The sequence below is a fragment of the Giraffa tippelskirchi genome, chromosome 3 (assembly GCF_054371585.1).
Source record: "Giraffa tippelskirchi isolate mGirTip1 chromosome 3, T2T-mGirTip1v1.2.pri, whole genome shotgun sequence".
NCBI lineage: Eukaryota > Metazoa > Chordata > Mammalia > Artiodactyla > Giraffidae > Giraffa > Giraffa tippelskirchi.
The window spans coordinates 66,405,428-66,431,149 of record NC_137277.1 but is presented as its reverse complement, the minus strand read 5'-3'; positions in this window follow the sequence as shown (position 1 = coordinate 66,431,149).

Below are 25,722 nucleotides of genomic sequence, written 5' to 3'. Positions count from 1 at the left end.
CTCTGGCAACCAGTGATCTAGTCATTCTCCTTATAATTTTGGCTTTTCTAGAATGCCATATAAATGGAATCACATACAATGTGAGCTTTAGAATTTGACTTCTTTCTCTTACAATAGTGCATTTGAGATTTATCATTGATGGGCATATCGATTGTTAATTACCCTGAATGTTGCATGATGTTGCATTGTGTGGATATACAATAGTCTGTTTATTCATTCAACTGATGAAGGATATTTGAATTGTTTCAGTTCTTGGTAATTATGACTAACGGTCTTATAAACATTCAAATACAGGGTGCTTGGTTAACATGCTATTATTTCTCTTGGATGAATCCTTAATGGATTACTGGGTCACATTGATGAGTGTATATTTGAACTATAAGAAACAGTAAAGCTAATTTTCATAGAAGCTTTAGCATTTTGCATTCCATTTAGAAGTGTGAGATTTCAAAATAGTCTGCATCCTTACCAACACTTAGTAGCCATTTGTGTTTCTTCTTTGATAAAGTGTTTGTTCAAATCTTTTAATCATTATTTAATGGATTATTTCCTTATTTTTCAGTTTTGAGAGTACTTTTTATGCTCTGAATACAAGTCTTTTGTCAGATTTGTAATTTACACATATATGCTCTTAGTATATAAGTTGTTTTCCATCCTTTGAACAATGTCTTCTATAGAGCAAAAGTTTTTAAAATTTTGGTGAAGACCTATTAAGATTTTTTTCTTTTTAGGATAATGCTTTTGGTGATGTATATAAACATCTTCACTAATTCAAATACACAATAAAATTTTTCTCGAGTGTTTTTTTCTCAGGAGTTCTGCAGTTTTACCTTTTAACTTTAGACCTATGATCTATTTTAAGTTATTTTTGCACAAAGTGACACATATAGGTCAAGGCTTTTTTAAAGTGTACGTAACTATTCCAAGACCATTATTGGAAAAAAAAAAATCTTCTCTCTATTCAATTGCCTTTGAATCTTTATTAAAATCTAATTGACTGCATTTCGTGAGTCTGTCTCTAAACTCTACTCTATTCTATTAATATACGAGTCTATCAGTTCTCCAGTACTACAATCTTGATTATGATAGCTTAGAGGGCTTCCCCAGATGGCTCAGTGGGTTAAGAATCCATCTGCAATGCAGGAGACACAGAAGATGCAGATTTGATCCCTGGGTAGGGAAAATACCCTGGAGGAGGAAATGGCAACCCACTCTAGTATTCTTGCTTGGAAAATTCCATGGACAGAGGAGCCTGGTAGGCTACAGTCCATGTGATCACAAAGAGTCAAACATGACTGAGCACATGTCACATTTTCAAAGAGGGTAAGCTCATCCACTTTTTTTATTTTCAAAATTATTGTGTTGTTTCAGCACATTTTCTTTCCAGGCAAAGTTTTCAAATTAGATTACAAATTTTGACAAAAATATTACTGGTATTATAAAAATACAAACATTTTATTTTAGGGCATTTTTACATTTACAAAAATATTGTAAAGATAGTATAGATAATTTCCATATACCATGAATTAGAATTTGTCTAATGTTTTTCTGATGATTAGATTGAGGTCATATGTTTTTGGGAAAAAGACATCAGAGATAAAATATTTTCATCACATCACATTAAATGACTTACTGTTGATGTTAACCTTGAACATCTGGCTGACAAGTGTTTGTCTGCCTTCTTTACTATAAAATTACTGTTTTTATCTCTGCTTTCTTATTGAGCTCTTTGGAAAAAATGTTACTACATAGTGGCCAGTGAAGAGTTGTGTTTTAGCTCTTTGAGGCATAGTAGTTACATAAATTATTTGGAATTCTGTAACTAATTCTGTAGTTACATAAATTATTTGGAAATCTGTAGATTTTTCTCTTCTCCGCTTGTTTATTTATTCTATCACATTTCTATCAGTAAGAACCCATGGATATGTATGCTCTATTTTGGGCTATAACCTAATACTCCCTTACTTATTTTTGCCTTTTTTTTTTTTTTTTTGGCACTCAAAGCTTTATGTCCCTTTGGAATATTCCCCACCATGGTGGATTTTTTTGTTTGTTTGTTTGTTTTTAGCACTTTCTCACTTTCTGGCACTACAACATACTCCAGGTTCATATCATAGATTTCTGGCCCTAGTTCTAGAATCAGTCATTTCTCTGAGAAGTCCTGCTTATTTTTATTAGATAATGTTATTAGGAACCAAGGTCTAGAGCTAGGCATGCTCATTGCATAAAGATTTCACTGCTTTTAGTCCCTATCATGTAATAGAGCAATGAAATATATACATGTATATACATACATATATATTGCTACACAACTACCTAAGTGTATATTATGCTAAATATGAGTTCACAGCAATTTCTATGACCCTAATCCATTTACTTCATGGGTAATTCTATGATTATCTGTAAACTTTCACTCTGACAGTGAGGAACCTGGCTCCCACCATCCACCATTTGTCTATTTATGCACTTAATTAGTCAATTTATGAATAACATCAGAATTGTAAAACCCCCAAACTGAAAATGCCAAATACTAACAAGAATATGGAGCAAATACTCATTTATTGATGGGGAAATTAAAAATGGTACAGGCACTTTGAAATATATTTTGGCATTTTCTTACAGTGCTATGCATAGTTTCAAACCAGTCAATCCTAAAGGAAATCAGTCCTGAATATTCATTGGAAGGACTGATGCTGAAACTCAAGCTCCAATAGTTTGGGCACCTGGTGTGAGGAACTGACTCATTGGAGAAGACTCTGATGCTGGGAAAGATTGAAGGCAGGAGGAGAAGGGGATGACAGAGGATGAGATGGTTGGGTGGCATCACTGACTCGATGGACATGAGTTTAGGCAAGCTCCAGGAGTTGCTGATGACCAGGGAAGCCTGGTGTGCTACAGTGCATGGGGTTGCAAAGAGTCGGACAGGACTGAATGACTGAAGTGAACCCTTATCAAAGTAAAAATGCACTGGGCACAGTCAGACAAGCTAGAGAAGACTTTATTCAAGATTATTGCAATAGGGGAAAAGGGCTGAACTCAAATCCCCTGAAACAAAAGGTGGAGGATGTCCCACTGCTGGTGAAGCAATCGCCAGTCCAGGTTCAATGCATGATGCAGGGTTCTTGGGGCTGGTGCACCGGGATGACATGGAAGGATGGGATGGGGAGGGAGGTGGAACGGGAGTTCTGGAAGGGGAAAACATGTACACCCATGGTGGATTCATGTCAATGTATGGCAAAACAAATACAATATTGTAAAATTAAAAAATAGAAAATAAACCAATTTAATAAAAAAAAAATGCTTTTTTGCCCATTGCACTTGCTACTGCAGTTTCATACTTTATGATAATATAAACCATGAGTGTGAAAATAAAGATGGTTGTTTCTGTGAAAAAAAAAAAAAAGAAAAGTACTGGATGAGGTTGAGGGGATGGTTGATCAATGAGATGTGTGGAGAACATTGATTTATGTATGGGTTTACAAATGTTTTTCTTTGTGATTAGGCCACTTGTGTTTGTTAACTGGCATCAAATTTAGGCTCCTTCTCTCCCACAGAGAAAGGAGCACTATCTTCCTTGATGACTGCATTTTAAAGGGATAGCTCCCAGGTTCTTAGAAAGACATTTCCCTGATTTTAGAACTAACAAGATGTTGGGAGAAAATCTATATACATTTTAAAAGGGACAGAGCAAGAATTAGCCAGTTTTTTAAATAAATGCTGTAAGAAAGGGAGATCAAGGACCCACAGGCAGAAAGAAGCTTGTCTAAAGTTGGGTCAAGCTGAGGGAAACTTGACGGTTGTCTTGGTCATTCCTGTGGGAAAAAAATATTATCATTAAGAGTTCCATGTTATGTGCATTTTCTTTTGCACACATTCCCAAAATTACTTAGGTTAACAGCTTTCCGTTCACTTCTATCAGTGAGGATGTTGCATACATTTGCAATAGAGTTAGATTGTTGGTCACTTTCCACATTTCATACCTGTCACCCAGCCGCCTAATTTTTTAAAATTTTGCTGATATTCAGGTTTACTCTTTGTGTGGTAAAGTTCTACAGGTTTTGAAAAAGGAATAACATCATGAATCCACTGTATTGGTTTGTCATGACCTTTGTGGCCATAACAAAAGGACCACAAAATGAAAGGTTTAACCGACAGGAATTTATTTCCTCACAGTTATGGAGGCTAGAAGTCCAAGATTAAGGTATCAGCAGGAATGGTTTCTTCTGAGGTCCTTCTGCTTGACTTGGAAATGGTCATCTCATCCTTCTTCAAGAAGGATTCCTTCTTGAATCCTTCAGGTCTTCAAGAAGTCTTCAAGAATCTTCCTTCTATGTATCTCTGTGTCCTAATTTTTTCTTCTTATATGAAACCAGTCATATTGCATTAGGCCTCACCCTAATGTCGCCATTTTAATTTAACTGACTGTTTGCAATTCTTTTTCCAAATATATTCACTGTCTGAGGTATAGAACTTCAATATATGAATTTGTGGAGATACAATTCAGTTCATAATATCTACTAATATAGTATCATACAAAATAATCTCAAAAAATCCCATATGCTTCACCCATTCCACTGCCTCCTAAATCTAATTGCCTAGCAGCTACTGATTTTTATTGTCTCTGTAGTTTTGCCTTTTCTGGAATGTCATATCATGAAATCACATTATATGTAATCTTTATAGACTGGCTGCTTTCAGTTAATGATATGTATATAAGATTCATCTATATATTTCCATTACTTGAAGACTTATGTATTTTAAGTGCTGATTCTTCTTATCCACTTGATGACTACACCACGGTTTGCTTATTCATTTACTCACTGAAGATTATCTTAGTTGCTTTCAGTTTTGGGCAATTATGAATAAAGCTGCAATAAAGCCACACATGTGCAGGTATTTATGTGGACATAAGTTCTCAAATCAACTGGGTTATTACCTAGGGGCATGGTTCTTGTATGATATGGTAAAACTATGCATTTATTGTTGATCAGGCACTAAGCTGTGTCTGACACTTTGTGACCCCATGGACTGCAGCACGCCAGGATTCCTTGTCCTTCACCATGCCCAGAATTTTCTCAAGTTCATGTTCATTGAGTCAGTGATGCCATTGAACCATTTCATTCTCTGTCATCCCTTTCTCCTGCTGCCTTCAATTTCCCCCAGCATCAGGGTCTTTTCCAATGAGTTGGCTCTTTGCATCAAGTGGTGAAAATACTGGAGCTTCAGCTTCAGCATCAGTCCTTCAAATGAATATTCAAGGTTGATTTTCTTTAGGGTTGACTGCTTTGAAATTATGCATAGCACTGTAAGAAAATGCCAAAATATATTTCAAAGTACCTGTACCATTTTTAATTTCCCCATTAATAAATGAATTATATGGCATTTTCATTTAGGGGATTTTAAACATCCTAATAAGTGTGTAATGTTACTTCATTTCAATGTGAAATTATCTAATGCCAAAACATTTTGTGTGTCTTTTTATATGCTTATTTTCTGTCTACTATGTATCTTCTATTCAAATAGAAGATAGTCTAATGCTGCTGCTGCTGCTGCGAAGTCGCTTCAGTCGTGTCCGACTCTGTGCGACCCCATAGATGGCAGCCCACCAGGCTCCCCCGTCCCTGGGATTCTCCAGGCAAGAACACTGGAGTGGGTTGCCATAGTCTATTCAAATCTTTTGTCCATTTTTTAGAGACTTTTTCCTTTTTAAATTACAAAAGTATGATAATACATTTTCAGGAGACTTGAAAAATATAGAACAAATGTACCTGTAATTTCACTATATATTTCAATTATTTTTTTAAGTAGGTAAAATAAGATTTTTAGTTGGAGTTTTAATATCAAACTCAAAAAAGCAATAGAATGAATAGACAGAAAGCAGAAGGATATATAGTAGGCCTGAAAAAAACTATGAACCAATTCAACATAATTAAGATATATATAATTATCACACAACATCTGGATTAAAATTCTATTCAAGTTCCCATATGCTATAACCTAGGAGACACTGGAACATATTCAGGGACATAACATGAGGTGCAAAAATTTCATGGTCTAAAGGTATTGAAATCACACAGAATCTGTCCTCTTATCACTGTGGAACTATGTTAGAAACCAATATCCAAAGATATTTGAAAATAATCCTCATATATTCAAGTGCAATGTGACATTTACCAAGAGAGATCTTTGACATAGCCACTGAAAGCTTTAATAGTTAAAAGACTGAAAAAAGCACAGAGGGTGTTTTTAGAGAAGAAAGCATTTAAATGAGAAATTAATGTCAAAATAAGAAATTAATATCAAAGATACTTTAAAAACTCCATGTATTTATAAATTAATTGCCCATTTTTAAATGATGGGTATATTTAAAAAGCCATAACAAAAAAAATAGAAAATATTTTTAACAGAATAAAAATGACAAGAGAGTTTATGAATTAGTTGCATGCAGCTGAAGATGCTCAATGCAACTAAATACAATGTGGAATCTTGAATAAGGTATGAAAACAAATAATGGACACTGGCATAAAACTTTGTAAAATTTTAAAAAAATCTACACTATAGTTCGTAATACTGTATCACAGTATGAGTATACTGAATCACAACAAACTGTGGAAAATTCTTTAAGAGATGGGAATGCCAGACCACCTTATCTGTCTCCTGAGAAATCTGTATGCAGGTCAAGAAGCAAGAGTTAGAACTGGACATAGAAAAACAGATTGATTCCAAGTTGGGAAAGGAGTACATGAAGGTTGTATATTGTCACCCTGCTTATTTAACTTATATGCAGAGTACATCATGAGAAATTCTGGACTGGATGAAGCACAAGCTGGAATCAAGATTTCCGGGAGAAATATCAATAACCTCAGATATGCAGATGCCACCACACTTATTGTAGAAAGTGATAAAGAACTAAGGAACCTCTTGATGAAAGTGGAAGAGGAGAGTGAAAATGTTGGCTTAAAATTCAACATTCAGAAAACAAAGATCATGGCATCCGGTCCCATCACTTCATGGCAAATAGATAGGGAAACAGTGGCAGACTTAATTTTTTTGTGTTCCAAAATCACTGCAGATGGTGAATGCAGCCATGAAATTAAAAGACATTTGCTCCTTGGAGGAAAATTTATAACCAAGCTAGACAGCATATTAAAAAGCAGAGACATTACTTTGCCAACAAAGGTCCATCTAGTCAAAGTTGTGGTTTTTCCAGTAGTCATGTATGGATGTGAGAAATGGACTATACAGAAAGCAGAGCACTGAAGGATTGATGCTTTTGAACTGTGGTGTTGGAGAAGAGACTTGAGAGGCCCTTGGACTGCGTGGCGATCCAACCAGTCCATCTTAAAGGAAATCAGTCCTGAATATTCATTGGAAGGACTGATGCTGAAGCTGAAACTCCAATACTTTTGCCACCTGATGCGAAGAACGGACTCATTTGAAAAGACTCTGATGCTGGGAAAGATTGAAGGTGGGAGGAGAAAGGGATGACAGAGGATGAGATGGTTGAATGGCATCACCCACTCAATGGACATGAGTTTGAGTAAACTCCAGGAGTTGGTCATGCCCATTGAGGCCTGGTGTGCTGCAGTCCATGGGGTTGCAAAGAGTCAGACATGACTGAGTGACTGAACTGACTGACTGACTGCCCTCTGATAGATAAAGATGAGAGTTTGTTTGTTTTTTAGTTTATTTTCTATTTTTTAACTTTACAATATTGTATTTGTTTTGCCATACATTGACATGAATCCACCATGGGTGTACATGTTTTCCCCTTCCAGAACCCCCTTCCACCTCCCTCCTCATCCCATCCCTCCAGGTCATCCCAGTGCACCAGCCCCGAGCACCCTGTATCATGCATTGAACCTGGACTGGTGATTTGTTTCACCTCGTACTTTTTTTCCATAGTGGCTATACCAATTTACATTCCCACCAACAGTGTAGAAAAAAAAAAAAAGATGAGAGTTTTATGGAAGCTTCCTGTTGGGAGAGACTGACTGTGGGGGAAGCTAGATCTTCTTGTGATGGGTGGGGCCATGCTCAGTAAATCTTCAATTCAATGTTTTGTTGATGGGTGGGGCTGTGTTCTCTCCCTGTTGTTTGATCTGAGACCAAACTGTGGTGGAGGTAATGAAGATAATGGTGACCTCCTCAAAAGGTCTGGTGCATCACTGCTGCAGTCAGTGCCCCCAACTCTGCAGCAGACCACTGCTGACCCACGCCTCCACCAGAGACTCCTGAACACTCACAGGCATGCCTGGGTCAGCTTCTCCTGGGGTTAGTGTTCCTTTCTCCTGGGTCCTGGTGCACACAAGATTTTGCTTGTGCCCTCCAAGAGTCTGTTTCCCAGTACTGTGTAGGCTTTCTAATGAAATCCCACTGGCCTCCAAAGTCAAAGTCTCTGGTGGTTCTCAATCCCTTTTCCAGATTCCCCAGGTTGGGAAATCTGTTGTCAGTCTTAGAACTTTCTTAACAGTGTGAGAATTTCTTTGGTATAATTATTCTGCAGTTTGTTGCTCATCTGCTTCGTGGCTCTATGGTGGGATTCATGGCAACTTCCTCCAAGAGCACTTATGCCACAGTCTTTGTAACTCAGGTAGGTTCACCCAGAGTCTCCGCCCCTGAAGCAGGCCACTGCTGGCCCGTATCTCTGCAGGAGACTCAAACAGGTCTGGCTCAGTCTCTGTGCAGTTTCTGGGTCCTGGTGCAACCCCACGGACTATACAGTCCATGGAATTCTGCAAGCCAGAATCCTAGAGTGGGTAGCCTTTCTACTCCCCAGGGGATCTTCCCAACCCAGGGATCGAACCCAGGTGTCGGACATTGCAGGTGGATTCTTTTCCAGCTGAGCTACAAGGGAAACCCAAGAATACTGGTGTGGGTAACCTAACCCTTCTCCAACGGATCTTCCTGACTCAGGAATTGAACCAGGGTCTCCTGCATTGCAGGCAGATTCTTTACCAGCTGAGCTCTCAGGGAAGCCCATGACCAACCTAGACAGTGTATTAAAAAGCAGAGACATTACTTTGCTGACAAAGGCCCACCTACTCAAAGCTATGGTTTTTCCAGTGGTCATGTATGGATGTGAAAGTTGGACAGTGAAGAAAGCTGAGCACCGCAGAATTGATGCTTTTGAGCTGTGGTGTTGGGGAAGACTCTTGAGAGTCCCTTGGACTGCAAGGAGATCCAACCAGTCCATCCTAAAGGAGATCAGCCCTGGGCGTTCATTGGAAGGATTGATGTTGAAGCTGAAACTCCAATACTTTGGCCACCTCATGCGAAGAGTTGACTCATTGGAAAGGATTCTGATGCTGAGAAAGACTGATGGCAGGAAGAGAAGAGCGTAACAGAGGATGAGATAGTTGGGTGGCATCACCAACTCAATGGATATGGATTTGAGTAAATTCCATTAGATACTAAAGGACAAGGAAGTCTGACGTACTGCAGTCCATGCGGTCACAAAGAGTTGGACAAAATTAAGTGACTGAACAACAAGAACAACCAGAATAATGGAAATAAAAGAGAAAAGAAAAAATGAGACCTACTTGAAAATCTTTTGCACCACAACGGAAACAATAAATAAAATGAAAAGAAGACACACCGATTGGGAGAAAATATTTTCAAATGATGTGACTAACAAAGGATTAGTTACCAAAATTTACAAACACCTCATGACACTTAACAGCATGAAAGCAACCCACTCAATGAGTGGGCAGACAATGTAAATAGACATTTCTCCAAACAAAACACACAGATGGACAAGAGGCACATGAAAATGTGTTTATCATCACTACTTATTAGATAAATGCAAATCAAAACTAAAGCGAAATATCACCTCACAGCAGTAAGAAAATTTATCATCAAAAAAAATCCACAAACAGTAAATGCTGGAGAGAGCGTGGAAGAAGGGAACCCTTCTACACTCTTGGTAGGAATGTAAATTGATACAGCCACTATGGAGAACAGTATGGAGCGCTCTTAAATTAACTAAAAATAGAAAAATAGGGCTACAGTATGTCCCTGCAATCCCACTCCTATGCATATTTTGTGAGAAAACATGATCTAAAAGGATACATGCACCACAGTGTTAATTGCAGCAATGTTTAAAATAGCCATGACGTGGAAATAGCCTAAATGTCCAACAACACAGGGATGGATAAAAACGTTGTGCAACATATACACAATGGAATATTAACCAGCCATTAAAAAGAATGAAATAATGCCATTAGCAGCAACATGAATGGCCCTAGAGAGTGCCATACTGAGTGAATTAAGTCAGACAAGGAGAAATATTGTATGACTTTACTTATATGTGTAATCTAAAAACAAATGACCCTAATAAACTTACTTACAAAATAGAAAGAGACTCACAAATGTAGAAAACGATCTTATGGTTGCTGGGGGGAAGGTATAATTAGAGAATTTGGGATAGTCATGTATGCACTGCCATATTTAAAGTGGATATCAACAAGGACCAGTTTTATACCACATGGAACTCTGTCAATGCTTTGTGATAGGATGGATAGGAGAAGGTTTCAGGGGAGAATGGATACATGTATATATATAGCTGAGTCCCTTCACTGTTTACCTGAAACATGCAACATTGTTAACCAGCTATACCACAATACAAAATAATAAGTTCAAAAAAAAGTTTTGTGGTTTTGCATTTTATGTGTAAGTGTTTTGAATTAATTTATGTGAAAATCATAAGACCTGTGTGTAGGTATTTTTTCAAAGTAATGTCTAATTATTGCAGCAATATTTTTTGAAATATTATCTTTTCCATTGAAATATTCTTTCCTCCTTTTCAAAGATCATTTGACTATAGATGGGTCTATTTCTTGGATTTCTATTTAGTTCTGTTCATCTACATGTCTCTTTTTTCCCTGACACCAAATTGTAGTGATTAGCTTTGTAGTAAGCCTCAAATAGTAATAGTAATACAGTAGATCTCAGACAGTTGAGTCTTCAACATTGTCCTTCCTGTTCACTAGTGTATTAGTTACCCTAGGTCTTTTGACTTTTCAGATACACTTTAGAATTTGATTGTTGGTCTCTACAAAAAAGTTTGATAACACACAGAATTTCAAGGAACCCCAGGTTGCCAAGGCAATCTCAAAAGATAAGAGAGTTGGAGGACTCACTTTTTCTGATTTCAAAACATACTGCAATGCTACAGTGATCTAAATAGTTTGATATTGGCATAAGGCTAGACATATAGACCAGTGGAATAGAATCAATATGCCAGAAATTAATCATTATATCTATTGCCAATTGATTATAAACAAGTGTGCCAAGACCACTTAATGGAGAAAGAACAGCCTTTTAAACAACTTGTGTTAGGACAACTGTATATCCACGTTCGATACTATGAGTTTTCCTACATCACATATATACAAAAATTAATTGATCAGAACAGATCAATCACCCAAGTGTAAAAGTTAAAACTATAAAAGTCCTAAAGGAAAATATGGGAGTATTTTTTTGACTTTGGACTTTGCAATTGAGTCTTAACTATGATACCCAAATACAAGAAACAGAAGCAAAAAGAATACTTTGGATTTCCTTAAAAAAAAAAAAAGTTCATCAAAGGACAATATCAAAAATGTTAAAAGTTCATCTGTAGCATGGTGTAAATATTTGCATATAATATTTCTGATAATGGTTCGACATCTAAAATATATGAAGAACTCTTAAACAACTCAATTAAAATCTGGCCAAAGATCTTGCATAGACATTTGTTCAAAGAAGATACATAAATGGCTACAAAGCACTTGAAAATATTTTCAGGTATCATTAGTCTTTAGGAAAATGTAAATCAAAACCACAGCAGGAAGGAGAACAAGATGGCAGAGAAGCGGACATGTAATACATCTCTCTCCACGGATACATCAGGAATACACCTACGGACACAGAAGAGTTTGCAGACCACCACCTAGGGGAGGGCAGAAGTACCTGACCACTGGAAAAGAATATATATAACCACACAAAACTCGGTGGGATGAAGGAAGTAGGGGGAAAAGGAGGAAAATTAGTAGGACTGGATCTGCCTTTGGTGGTTGGGGAACTGAAGCAAGGATCTGATCCCCACATCGAGGCAATTGTTTGAGACAGAGGAGAAACATTTGAGGCAGAGAGAGTGAAGTAGCTGATCTGTGACAGTCTAAACGGAATAAGAATCATACAGACAATCCTTGACACAGCCATATGTACCTCGGACAGGGACGTGGGTCCCCTAGAAGGCACAGTGATTGAAAGCTTGAGTGTAGGGATAGTGGAGCAATCCCAGGACAAGGTCTGCTGTTGAATGCAGGGAAATGGCCTGAGGGGATGTGAGGGAGGAGATTGTGGTGGGAAATGCCTGTGAAGGAAAACCTGACAGTCATGGAGGCAAGGCAATACTGCTAAGTCATGTGTAGAGGGTGGAGCCATCACCGTAGCCTCTCTCTCCCCAAATGCCAAGACCACTGGCAGCTGAACAACAGAGAGATTGGCCCTTTAAATGCCTGATGCGCTGAACAACAGAGTAGAACCCCAGTTAGGGGGCCTCTTTAAGTGCCCGAAGTGCCCAGCCAGTGGGCTCTTCAAGTGTCTGAATGGGTGGAGCAGCCCATTGATTGCCAGCTGCCAGAGGCTAGAAAAAGACTGATACGGCCATAGCTCCTGCAGCTGAGGGAGTCAGTGTCCCAGCACACTTGGAACTGCTAGGGTCCCTGAGACCCAAGCTGCTGCACCACCTTTGCGCTCAATCCTCACTGGGGCAGAACTGCCACAGGTTAGAAAAAGCCCTAGTAGCATCATATCTCCTGTGACAATAGCCACCAGTGCTCACATTTAGTCAGCATTGCTAGGGTTCCATGATCCAAGCAATTGTGCAACCTCCATGCATGATCCTAAGTGGAGCAGAACTGCCAGAGGCTAGAAAAAGTCCTGCATCCATGCATGCTGCATCGCTTCAGTCATGTCCAGCTCTGCAACTCTGGACTGTGGCCTGACGGATTTCTCTTTCTGTGGGATTCTCCAGGCAAGAATACTGTAATGGGTAGCCATGCCCTTGTAGGGTGCCATATGCCCTGCTGCCTTAGCTGATGGCTCCCCTGAGTACCTGGTGCTGCCAGGGTGCCTGAGACACAAGCAGCTGCACCACTCCCATACATGGCCCTCAACGGGACAGACCCAAGTCCTCCAGGACAGCCTCAGGGGCAAACTCCTGTGGACTGCTCACACGCAGTGAAGTGAAAGTAGCTCAGTTGTGTCCAACTCTTTGTGACCCACAAGGACTATACAGTCCATGGAATACTCTAGGCCAGAATACTGGAGTGGGTAGCCTTTCCCTTCTCCAGGGGATCTTCCCATCCCTGGGATTGAACCCAGGTCTCCCGCATTGCAGGCGGATTCTTTACCAGCTGAGCCACAAGGGAAGCACAAGAATACTGGAGTGGGTAGTCTATCCCTTCTGCAGAGGATCTTTCAGACCCAGGAATTGAACCTAGGTCTCCTGCATTGCAGGTGGATTCTTTACCAACCGAGCTATCAGGGAAGCCCACATGCAGAGGTGGAGATAAAACCACAATTGAAACCCAGGGGCAGTGTGGTTAAGGAAGAGAACTCAAAACCTTCCCACCAGCTGTAGAAAAAGCTGCAGATTAAATCTAGATGATCAACTATTCCATTGTCTATGGGATATAAAAAAGGACAATGGTAGTTCCCACAAGAGAAAATACACTAGTTCTGACACCTGTGAACATTGGAGGCAAGAACACAGAGGAGTAGGACCAGATTAGAGTCTGAGCTGTCCCCACAGCAGGTCCAGAAACTAGCCCAGTGTTGGAAGGCATCCTAGGGAGGTGAGGTGGACTGTGTCTCCCAGCAAGGGAAAGGGTGCTGACAGCAGACATTCAAGAAAAACATTTATTATTCTTATATTTTGACTTTTTCTGTAGTTGTTTCTGGATTTTCTTTTTCCTTTTACCTTTTCTCCCCCTCTATTGTTGTAGTTGTTGATTTTATTAGTACTATTAAATCTATTTAGACTTCCCTGATGGCTCGGATGGTAAAAGCGTCTGCCTACAATGTGGGAGACCTGGGTTTGATCTCTGGGTCGGGAAGATCCCTTGGAGAAGGAAATGGCAACCCACTCCAGTATTCTTGCCTGGAAAATCCCATGGACATAGGATCCTTGTAGGCTACAGTCCATGGGGTCGCCAAGAAGCTTGTGAGAATTTTTTTAAATCACACTTTCTATTTCTTTTATATAATCCTGCCTCAGCATTGGACCTGTTGTGGTTTTGTGGTGTTCTCCATTTTTCTTTCTCTCTCTCTCTTTTTAACTCTTTCAAATTTTCTACATTTTTTCTACATTTATCCTTTTGTTTGTTTTTCCAACAAAAGAAAACAGCCTTACTGCTGGGGTATGTATGGCTGTTTGTTCTTTTCCTGTTGTAGTTAATCTATAACATATATAAATCTTCTTTTTCTACCTCTATGAAACTTTGAATTTCTATTCTTTCTTTCTCCTTTTTCTCATCATGTTGTTAGTTTGTTTTGTTTTCATTGCTTTATTCACCAGTTGGCACCTTGCTTTAATTTTGTTTTCCATTTTGTACTTTAGTTAGTTTTGTTTTTAACTGTAAATATCATTTTTGGTTTCTTTTGTTTGCTCGGTCAATCTATTATTCTTTATTTATTTATTGGACTCTTTTGGTTTTGTCTATTGGTGTATATGTATATGTGTATATTTCATTATTTTAGCTATTATTGCCTGATTTTGTAATTGCCATTTGTCTGGGGTGCATCTTTTGTCTCTCATTTTTGCGTATTTATTTTAATCCCATCTAATACCATAAAAACCTCCTGTGAAATCCCCGTTCCCCAGCCAGAGATCAAGTGCTGAGGCTTTGGAGTGGGAGTGCTGGCTCCAAGACCCTAGACTACCAGAGAACTTCTAACTCTAGGAAGTATCAATCAATGAGAACTCTCATAAAGGCAACCGATTGTATGTGACACCTGGCATCACCTAACTGACACCAGAACCCTGTGCAGGACACCATCCAAACAGCAAACAAGACAAAAATATAAACCCAATCATCAGCAGATAAGATTACCACCTCAAACAGACCTGCCCATCAGAAGAAAAAGGAAAAAAACAAAAAAACTAACCTCCTCCCACCAGAATGCAAGCATAAGTCACACCCTACACGAAGCTTACACAAACCACTGAATCAACCTTATGAGGGCAGAAGCCAAAAGAAAGAAAGAATTCAGCCTCAAAGCCTGGGGAAAGTAGACATCAAGCACAATAAGTTAAGGGAAAAAAAAAAAAACAGCAAAGGCAGAGAAATACTGCACAAATGAAGGAACAGCCTAGAAACACACAGTCGAAATAAATGAAGAGGAAATAGGCAAGTTACTTGACAAAGAATTCAGAGTAATGGAAGTAAAGATGATCCAAAGCTTCAAAGACAGAATGGAAAGAATGCAAGAATCAATTAACACAGTTAACAAAGACCTAGAAGAAATAAAGCAAAAACATACAGAGACAAACAATGCAGCCATGCTAAGTCGCTTCAGTCATGTCTGATTCTGCACGACCCTATGGACAGCAGCCCACCGGGCTCCTCTGTCCACAGGATTCTCTAGGCAAGAATACTGAAGTGGGTTGCCATTTCCTTCTCCACAAACAATACTGTTACTGAAACTAAAAATACTCTAGAAGGAATCAATAGCATAATATCTGACGCAGAAGAATGGATCAGTGAGCTGGAAGATGGAATGGTGGAAATAACTGCTGAAGAGCAGAATAAAGTAAAAAGAATGAAAAAAACTGAGGATAGTCTCAGAGACCTCTAGGAAAATATTAAACATACCAACATTCTAATTATAGGGGTCCCAGAAGAAAAAGAGAAAAAGAAAGGGTATGAAAAAAATTTTTGAATACATTATAATTGAAAATTTCCCCAACATGGGAAAGAAAATAGTCAATAAAGTCCAAGAAGTGCAAAGATTCCCATGTAGGATAAATTCAAGGAGAAACATGCCAAGACAAATACTAATTAAACTAACAAAAAGTGAAACTTAGTCATGTCTGACTCTTTGTGACCCCATGGACTATACAGTTCATGGAATTCTCCAGAGGCCAGAATACTGGAGTGGGTAGCCTTTCCCTTCTTCAGGGGATCTTTCCCCTTGGATCGAACCCAGGTGTCCCACATTGCACGCAGATTCTTTACCAGCTGAGCCACAAGGGAAGAGCAAGAATACTGGAGTGGGTAGCCTATCCCTTCTCCAGCAGATCTTCTCGACTCAGGAAAGTAACAAAGATTAAACACAAAGAAAGGATATTAAAAGCATCAAGGGAAAAGCAACAAGTAACATACAGGGGAAACCTCATACATTTAACAGCTGATCTTTCAACAGAATCTCTGTAGGCCAGAAGGGAATGGCAGGATATACTTAAGGTACTGAAAGGGGACAATCTACCACTAAGATATACTCTACATGGCAAGGATCTCATTCAAAACGGATGCATGAGACAAGGGCTCAGGGCCGGGGCAATGGGATGACCCAGAGGGATGGGATGGGGAGGGAGGTGGGTGGGGGGTCCAGGAAGGGGAACACATGTAAACCCATGGCTGATTCATGTCAATGTATGGCAAAAACTATTACAATATTGTAAAGTAATTAGCCCCCAACTAAAATAAATAAATTTATAAAAAAAAAAAAACGGATGGAGAAATCAAAAACTTTACAGACAAGCAAAAATTAACAGAATTTAGTACCACCAAACCAGCTTTACAAAAAATGTTAAAAGGACTTATATAGTCAGGAAATACAAGAAAAGAAAAAATGTACAAAAACAAATCCCAAACAATTGAGAAAAATGGCAATAGGAATGTATATATCAATAATTACTTTAAATGTAAGTGGATTAAATGCTCCAACCAAAAGACATTGACTGAATGGACACAAAAGCAAGACCCATATGTATATGCTGTCTACAAGAAGCCCACTTCAGACCTAAAGGCACATATAGACTGAAAGTGAGAGGATGGAAAAATATATTACATACAAATAAAAATCAAAAGAAACCTGAAGTAGAAATCCTCATGTCAGACAAAACAATCCTTAAAATAAAGAATATTATAAGAGATTAGGAGGGACACTACATAATGATCAAAGGATCAATTTAAGAGGAAGATATAACACTTATAAATATTTATGCACCCAACATAGGAGTACCTCAATACATAAGACAAACACTAACAGACATAACAGAAGAAATTGACAATAACACAATAATTGTAGGGGACTTTAACACCCCACTTACACCAATGGACATATCATCAAAACAGAAAATTAATAAGGAAACACAAGCCTTAAATGACACATTAGACAGATGTGTTAGGTAGTTAGAAAAAGAAAAAGAAGTCCATAATGGCGGTGGCTAAAAGACAAAGAAGTGAAAATATAACAAAAGAAGGTCTGAGGACCAGAGTGAGGAAGGACCTCAGGTAAAACAAACAGCCCTCCTGATTAGCCCAGTTTACATAGGGTAAGCTCAAGAGGAGGAGAAAAAAACATATAAAAAGAGGAGCCAAAATTGAGCCAGAGGCTTCTCTTCTCTTTGTGTCTTTTGGGTTGGCTTGCCTTTATGCCTTGAGAATTTTTCCTTTGCTTGCCAATAAAACTGAGCTATAACACTGGTTAGTCCTTTGCTTCAAATTTTTGCTGCGGAGAGACAGAACCAAGGAAATTACATACTCCCCCGACATCTATATTGGTGTGACTCAGATTTCACCTGGCTGAAACAACCTCAGCTCGGCCCCCACAAGGTGGAGGCCAAGCACATCAGAAGCCCAAATCAGCAAAAGCTTCCACAGTGGAAGCTGAAAGCGAAGAAAACCGAGGGCAGTGGAAGTGACAAGAAGCCCACCTTGCTGGAAATAGGGATAGCAAAAACAAACTCGGCAGAAAGCTCACACGGCTCAGTCTCAGATTCCAGGAGACCTCCGGTTGGGGTAGGAAGTCCTCACCCATATGGCTGGGAGGACATATGGCTAACAAAATCTTAATTCCTTTACAATCTCTCGTTTCTTGTTTCTTTGAAACCCCCACAGACAGGCAAGCAGCAGTGGGCGCAATTGAGGGACTCTGGAGAGGCTACTCCCCAGTGTGTCCTGAAGGCTTCATATTCTCTGTGCTCTAGTAGCTGTTACCCAAGCGGGTGGGGGTTCTTCTGTCCTTAATCTTCTTTGCGCCAAGGATCAGGCCAATGAAAACTGTGAGCACAGGTCAGGTATTTATAGCAGATCTTCCAGCAGGTTGTGAAAGGGATTCCTTGGCACGTTTTTCTCACTGCTTTTTCTTCCCGTCTTTCAGCTCCTCTCTCCAACTATGCCACCGCTTACGAAGTATTGAGCAAGTCATCATCTTTCCATTTCTGAAAGTCGAGTTTGAAGCCATTTACCTAAGATTCGGACTCAAACCTACGTGGCAGGGACTCTGTGCTATGCTTAATCACTCAGTTGTATCCGACTGGGACTTGAGCCCATCCAAAACCCACGGTGCCTGGTTTTAGGACCTAATGAAGCTCAGGCTCTTGATATCTCATTGCTAAAACTTCAGTGAGAGACACAGCCATAGGTAAGAGGTGGATTTGTTCCGATTTAGAGAAGCACACTTCACAGGGTGTGGGCCATGGAATGTGGTGTGGTTAGTTTTCCACAGTGGGTGATTTCATATGCTAATGAGTGCGAGGATCATTCCAACAATTGGGAAATCACCCACTCTTCAGTCTTTTGACAGTGCCTTGGAACTGTCCTGACACCTCTTGCAGATTGAGGATCAAGGTTTAGTTGAATTTGACTTGTCATCTTGGACCCATTTGATTTTAATCGGTTTATGTAATGTCCCTGGGCTATGTCATTCTTTCAAAAGTTGTGTCCTTCCCCCTTCCCTCCTGTTTCATGCTCTTCTCCTGAGTGCCGTTTGGGCCCACAATATTGCCTTCACAATCTGGCTGCACAACGAGAAAATAGCTGGCCCTTGGGAGGGAAATACTGTATAGTATCCAATCCTTCCAGATATTCAGGCCTTCATCTTCCATATTTCCTACAACATGTGCAATAACAGCATATCTCAGTGAACCCGCTAGGGCAGGTGACAGGCACACAATGCCTGCTAGAAGTCCATTTGTTTCGTGGCATCCCTTCAAGGGCAATTGGGACTCCAATGATAATGTTTGCCACTTTGGGAGTTAACCCTGCAGGCAGTTTGGGCCCAAACCCTTGCCACCCTTCTCCTAAAGTTACAAACATACCCCCAGATCAAATCTCCACTCCACTTTTATGGAACATCTGGTCTGTTGCTTCTTATCAGTTTGTTCTTAAGCCACTTACTAACTCCTACAACCAGGACCCTGCCCCCTTGTAGGCAACATGAATCCGCCCCACTTATTATTATTAAAATACTCCTAATGCCCCTAACAGGACCAGATAACCTGATCCTTTGTCATTACTTCTGTTATTACCTAAAGTGGGTCTATGACAATGAAACATTTACCATTGGAAACACCCTAAATTGCTCTTATGGAGGACTAGGGGAAGAAATCAGTGACTTACATTCCCTCAGAGCAATAAGAGGATAAGGCTTATGGCTGTCGCACCAGGTTCTCAGTCTCAGGGCACAAATTTGGATTACTTTACATCATGGTATCTATTCCTATCTGCCATGGAAAAACCAGCAATGAGTTAAGATTAAAACCCCTTAATCCTACCCATCACTGGTCACTCTGGAGACCTTGGGGATGCCAAACTCCAGTCCGGGGGTCCCAGGAGGTCGACCTGCCTCAAACTACCTAAGGATCTGATCCTTGGAAAGTTGTCACGTCTCAACCTGCTCAGGGGTCTGCCAGTACAGGGGTTCCAGCAGGTCGACATGCCTTGACCTGCCCAGGGATTCCACCTCCAGGAGGCTGTCACACCTCAGCCTACCTGGGTATCCGCACCCTGACCCAGGGACTCTGGCTCTGACCCTGGCTCTCAGGTTGCAACAGTACTGGGGAGGATATGTTTCAAAAAGACTCACACCTAAGGAAGTACACCCATGGAAATAGAAGGAAGCCTATTAGTTGTGGGACTGTGCCCAGTCTCAGAAATAACTCAGAAGCCCAACAAAAACCTCCTTGCTTTTCTGGAAAGTCTAAAAGAGACCCTCCAAAAGTTTACCAATCTGGACTTAGACTCTTAAAGACACTCTTAGACTCTTAAAGACACTCTAAAGACAGGTGACTTTAAAGGACAAACTCCTGCCTCAGTGTGCATCAAACATCGAGATAAAGTTACAACAGCTACAGCATCAGGACTCTGATGCCTCTTTAGCTGAGATGGTCCAGACAGGTACCAATACCTTTCATAACAGAGGACACGAGTGGGAGGCCAAAGCCCAAGAAAGGGAGAAAAGGAAAGAGACAAGTCATGCCCAGATGCTGGCCAGCCTCCAGGGAAGCCCTATGGCAAACCCCGAATCCTCAAAGGACAGGGCACTAGGCAAATGCCTAATCTGTATACAGGCGGACATTGGGCCAAAGAGTGCACAAACCATGACAACTCTCCTAAAACAGTGGAAACAGTGATCGACTTTATTTTGGGGGGCTCTAAAATCACTGCAGATGGTTGACTACAGCCATGAAATTAAAAGACGCTTACTCCTTGGAAGAAAAATTATGACCAACCTAGGCAGCATATTAAAAAGCAGAGACATTACTTTGCCAACAAACGTCCATCTAGTCAAAGCTATGTTTTTTCCAGTAGTCATGTATGGATGTTGAGAGTTGGACTATATATAAAGAAAGCTGAGCACCAAAGAATTGATGCTTTTAAACTGTAGTGTTAGAGAACACTCTTGAGAGTCCCTTGGACAGCAAGGAGATCCAACCAGTCCATTCTAAAGGAAATCAGTCTTGAATATTCATTGGAAGGGCTGATGCTGAAGCTGAAACTTCAATACTTTGGCCACCTGATGCAAAGAACTGACTCATTGGAAAAAAACCCTATGTTGGAAAGATTGAAGGCTGAAGAAGGGGATGACAGAGGATGAGATATTTGGATGGCACCACTGACTCAATGGACATGAGTCTGAGTAAACTCCGGGAGTTACTGATGGACAAGGAGGCCTGGTTTACTTCAGTCCATGGGGTCGCAAAGAATCGGACATGACTGAGCGACTGAACTGAACTGAACCAGAATTAAAAAAAACAAATCTTACTGGAATTTTTATTTTAATTATGTTGAATATATATTAATAGATCAATTTGAGAATAATTGATATCTTAGCAGTTTCCAGTCCATGATCATGAAATCTTTCCATTTATTTAGATAGTTTTTGATTTTTATCAAGGTTTTTTCTACTTGTTGACCCTATAAATATTTGTTAAACATATATAGGAATTTTAATTTTTGTTGATAATGTAGGTGAAAGTTATTTTGTAATTCAAATTACTTTTTTTTATTGCTTATATACACAGATTTTATTTTTGTATATTTAAATTGTATTTTGAAAATTTGATATACTTGTTTGTTTGTCTCAAAAAATATCTGTTGATTCTGTGGAAATATCTACATGACTTCCAGGTCATCTGTGAATAAAGAGCTTATTTTTCTCCAATATGTAATTTTATCTTTTTGTTTTATTGAAATAGTTATGACTTCTAGTACGATACTGATTAGGAGTGTTGAAAAGTTATACCCTTCATTGTTCCTGATTTTGTGGGAACCTACTATCTTTACTACCTTTAAGCATGATGTTAGCTGTTGGATTTTGTTGCTTTTTAAAAACTGAAATTAAGGAAATTCCTCTCTACTTCGAAATTGCTGAGTTGAGATAGTGTAAAGTTACCATTTTACCTCCTTTCAGTACTATGCTCTTTGATGGAAGTCAGAACGTGCAGCTCTTATTTAAGAAATGAGAAGTTGCCTCTGTGTCTCTTTTGCTGTCAATGTATGGCAAAACCCACCAGGATATTGTAAAGTAATTAGCCTCCAATTAAAATAAATGTTAATTAAAAAAAAAAAGAAATGGGAAGTTACGCTAAATGTCCTTGAGGGCAGTTTCTATGTCAGTTGCTTATAATTCTTGTGCACAGGATATTAGTCTTTTCTCCACTCTTGTATTTGTTTATTTAGCAATTAAATAACATAAGTATGGACCCATGGGCATTTAATTTCCCCTATGGGTTATAATTCAATATTACACTTTTTTTTTTTTTTTTTTCAGTCTTGACCATAGCAGCTTTTCTAGTTGGCTCTTGTGCCCCTTTGCCATACCTCCTTTATAGGGTGGGACTTCCATACTTTCTGGAACTATGTTATGCTCTAGGCTAATATTGTAAATTCCCTGTACCTAACCTTAGAATAAGCCTATTCTCCAAGGTATAGGTGGTATTAGAAAACAAGTGTACATGCATCCAGTGCACTATAAGTGCTAATTTTTTGTTGGAGTTTCACTGATTCTAGGTCCTCTCAGCTGACAAATAAAGGAAATATATGTTTATATACTAACTGATTTATAAATATTTATATATGTAATATTCTGTATCTACATTGAATTAAACATGTTTATACTGATAACTGTATCCCCTTTTCTTGTCTGTAATATCACATTCCATCAGTGTAAACATGGCCATATCTGCCATTCACTTATTAAACTTTTCATTTCACTGTAAGTAAAATGATTCATCCATATTCCACATGTAACAAAGTACTGTGCAGAATGTAGAGCTTACATGCAGTTCCTTTTACAATTAGCTATGCAGACTCCACTCATTTCCAAAGTTACATAAATTAATACCTTTTCTCCCGACCTTCAATATAGTTTTTTGATTTATGATTTTATGTGTTTGTTCTCTTCCCGTTTTTACTTTTGATACCAAGACCAGTGACTGCACATGTTTCTTATATTATTTGACTTCTTCTATGTTTATTACATTGGAGTTAATTCTTTTCCTCATTTGTTTTCACTTATCCAGGAAATTTTTATATATCCTTCCTATGACTTTATGCAAATTATTCAATGGTGTCAATAGTCTTTTGTTTTCTGTGTAATCCAGTTTCCTTTCTGACACGATTTTGTCTCTCCCATTTATTTTATGAATTCTGCGAGTTCCCAACATTTTCCTGTTGTATGTCTGTTTATTCTCTAGGTTTTTTTTTTTTAAGCATTTTATTACCTTTTTTCTTAAATGCATTCACTCACTTAAAAAGTATGTTGAAATATTATTTTGCTAGTCTCCTCTGATTTATGGTTGTATTTTCTGGCAAGTATTATTTTGATTTTAATAGGCTCTGATTTTCTACTTTTAATGATTTTTAAATTTAAAAATAACATGGCATTTTTTGGTATTAATAAATAGATGACTGTCTCACTTATTAGCAGAACAATCATACTGTTGAGGTATTTAAAGTCACTTTCCCTATTTCTCAAGTAAAGCTTTCTCCTTACCATCACAAGGAGGATTTATTCTTTCATATGTAGCTTTCTCCTTAATTTCCCAGTACTGATACTCTTGTCATCTCAACTTCTTTTCTTTTCTTTTTTTTTAATCCATTGGTTATTAAAGTATACCCAGTATTCCCACACTGAGCTAGGTAATGTCTGAGTTGAAGTGAATATTAGCTAGTATTTTTTGGGTGCCACTTTCTCTTGTGTGTACTATGGTAAATTACACATATTGGTCATGCATGCAAGGGTTTATTTCTGGATCCTTGACTCTATTCAATTGGTGTATATGTCTATCTTTGCACCAACATTACATCTTATTGATTACTGTAGCTTTGTAATAACAGAATTTGAAATCAGGAAGTGTCAGTAACCCAACTTGTAATCTGAAAGTGAAAGGTTGTTGCTGAACCACGAAAGAGGCCAGGATTCTTGGCCTCTGGAAGAGAAGAATTCAATCCAGGGCCAGAGATGAGGCTTGATCACTCAGAGCTTTTGTGTGATAAAGTATTATTAAAGTATAAAAGAGATAGAGAAAGCTTCTAACATAGACATCAAGAGGAGGCAGAAAGAGTGCCCCCCTGCTAGTCTTTAGCTGAATGTTATATAGCTACTAGCAGTCTGCTAATTAAAAAAGGAAAATCGCTCAAAACTCAGAGACTGCCACCAGGCTCCTCACCCACATCATGCATTTTGAGATAACATTGGCACCAGGTGAGTCATCCTATGCCATAAAACGATTGACATGAATCTTGAAGAAAGGCAGATTTCCATACAGACATATAGTTTCATTAACATATATATAGTTTCATTAACATAAATTAGGAGAACAATGTCTGAGTATAACATACCAGTTTGTCAAGCTGGTTCTGAGCCTTTGGGTGAACAGACTTAAAGACAGAGTTCCAGGAAGGGGAACACATGTAAACCCATGGCTGATTCATGTCAATGTATGGCAAAAACTACTACAATATTGTAAAGTAATTAGCCCCCAACTAAAATAAATAAATTTATTAAAAAAAAAAAAGACAGAGTCTAGGTAAATACATAGTACATTAACATAGCTTAAGACAAACATTTCCGTAAGAAAAATGCATTGGTTAGCTCAAGGTTTGAGAAAAGTTAAGTTCAGGTGGAACCAGGTGTCATTATGGCAAAACAGAATTTTTTTAAAAATTTATTTTAGTTGGAGGCTAATTACTTTACAATATTGTAGTGGTTTTTGCCATACATTGATATGAATCAGCCATGTGTTCCCCATCCTGAACCCCCCTCCCACCTCCCTCCCTATCCCATCCCTCTGGGTCATCCCAGTGCACCAGCCCTGAGCACCCTCTCTCATGCATTGAACCCGGACTGGTGATCTGTTTCACATATGATAATAGACATGCTTCAATGCTATTCTCTCAGATCATCCCACCCTCGCCTTCTCCCACAGAGTCCAAAATACTGTTTTATACATCTATGTCTCATTTTCTGTCTCACATATAGGGTTATTGTTCAGTTCAGTTCAGTCGCTCAGTCGTGTCTGACTCTTTGTGACCTCATGAATTGCAGCACGCCAGGCCTCGCTGTCCATCACCAACCCCCAGAGTCTACCCAAACCCATGCCCATTGAGTCAGTGATGCCATCCAGCCATCTCATCCTCTGTCGTCCCCTTCTCCCACTCCCAATCCTTCCCAGCATCAGGGTCTTTTCCAATGAGTCAGCTCTTCGCATGAGGTGGCCAAAGTATTGTAGTTTCGGGTTATCATTACCATCTTTCTAAATTCCATATATATGCGTTAGTATACCGTATTGGTGTTTTTCTTTCTGGATTACTTCACTCTGTATAATGGGCTCCAGTTTCATCCACCTCATTAGAACTGATTCAAATGTATTCTTTTTAATGGCTGAGTAATATTCCATTGTGTATATGTACCACAGCTTTCTTATCCGTCCGTCTGCTGATGGACATCTAGGTTGTTTCCATGTCCTGGCTATTATAAACAGTGCTGCAGTGAACATTGGGGTACATGTGTTTCTTTCAATTCTGGGTCCTCAGTGTGTATGCCCAGCAGTGGGATTGCTGGGTCATATGGCAGTTCTATTTCCAGTTTTTTAAGGAATCTCCACACTGTTCTCCATAGTGCCTGTACTAGCTTGTATTCACACCAACAGTGTAAGAGGGTTCCCTTTTTCCCACACCCTCTCCATCATTTATTGTTTGTAGATTTTTGGATAGCAGCCAT